This window comes from Herpailurus yagouaroundi, unplaced genomic scaffold (genome assembly GCF_014898765.1).
Source record: "Herpailurus yagouaroundi ecotype Mexico unplaced genomic scaffold, PumYag 134856, whole genome shotgun sequence".
NCBI classification, from domain to species: domain Eukaryota; kingdom Metazoa; phylum Chordata; class Mammalia; order Carnivora; family Felidae; genus Herpailurus; species Herpailurus yagouaroundi.
The window spans coordinates 1-1,180 of record NW_024422193.1 but is presented as its reverse complement, the minus strand read 5'-3'; the positions used below and the strand labels follow the sequence as shown (position 1 = coordinate 1,180).

At 61.1% G+C, this 1,180-nt stretch overlaps 1 pseudogene; it reads left to right on the top strand.

Moving 5' to 3' along the window:
• Positions 1–99: 99 nt before the first annotated feature.
• Positions 100–1,174, top strand: LOC121026559 (tubulin polymerization-promoting protein-like; annotated as a pseudogene).
• Positions 1,175–1,180: the final 6 nt, after the last annotated feature.

The window sequence follows — 1,180 nt, the reverse complement described above, 5'->3', positions numbered from 1 at the left end:
CCTGACATCACCTGGTCCCCGGATGTCAGCAGGTTCTGGGGGCACTACTTGGTGGGGCTGTGAGTTATGGAGGGGAGTGGCCCTGGCCCAGGCCCTGAGTGCTCTCCTCCCTCAGAGGGAAATCCTGCTGGACCATCACATTCGAGCAGTTCAAGGAGGCGCTTGAAGAGCTCTCCAAGAAGAGATTCAAAGACCAGAGCAGCGAGGGGGGCCGTCCGCGAGGTGCACAGGCTCATTGAGGGCAAGGCCCCCATCATCTCAGGGGTGATGGTGAGCATGGCTAGCAGGGACTCCCTTGGAGGGCAGCAGCCCATGGGGTCTGGGGTGGTACAGGGGACGTGTTACTCCCTGGGGGTGTGCCGACCCAGCTGCCGACGGCCTCACGTGCTCACTTGGCCCCTTGTGCTCACATGGGCACGCCCCAGTCTCTCCCTCTACAGAAGGCCATCTCGTCGCCCACTGTGTCCCGGCTCATGGACACGACCAAGTTCACGGGCTCCCACAGGGAACGCTTCGACCCATCAGGCAAGGGCAAAGGCAAGGTGGGCCGTGTGGACCTGGTGGATGAGTCAGGCTACGTACCGGGCTATAAGCACCTGGGCACCTATGACCAGAAGGTGCAGGGTGGCAAGTAGCCAGCCCAGGAGCAGCCCTTCCCGCTGGGGCCCGTGCCACCTCACACTTCATTACATTCCCTTGCTCCCTGGGGAAGAACTCAAGGCTGGGGCCCCGGGGGACCGTGGGGGTGGCAGTCAGGCCTCCCCCTGCTTGGGGCCTGGCATGCTTCTCTCTGACCCCTAAGTGAGGCCCCGAAATCACTGACCATTTCTAACACACCTGCCGCACACCTGTGCTGGCCGACAACAAATGGCCTTTTTCAGAGCGTCTCCTGGGACCAGACCACACTAACTACCTGGCTTACAGGCGAAAAGTCCATTTTAAAGGGGCCGGTGGGCCACAAGGGGTGAGTGGGACAGACCCTGTCAGAAGCTGGCCCCCTGCTGACCTGCAAACCCCTCCCTGGAACCTCGAGGGCAGCACAAGCTAACGCACTAACCAGCAGCACCAAGAAGACAGAAGGGAGCTGCTAACAGGACATCATGAAGGTGTGGGGAGGTGGGACAGGTGCTTGCGTGTGCACACACACTCACACGTACCCACATGTGTGTGCTTGCACACA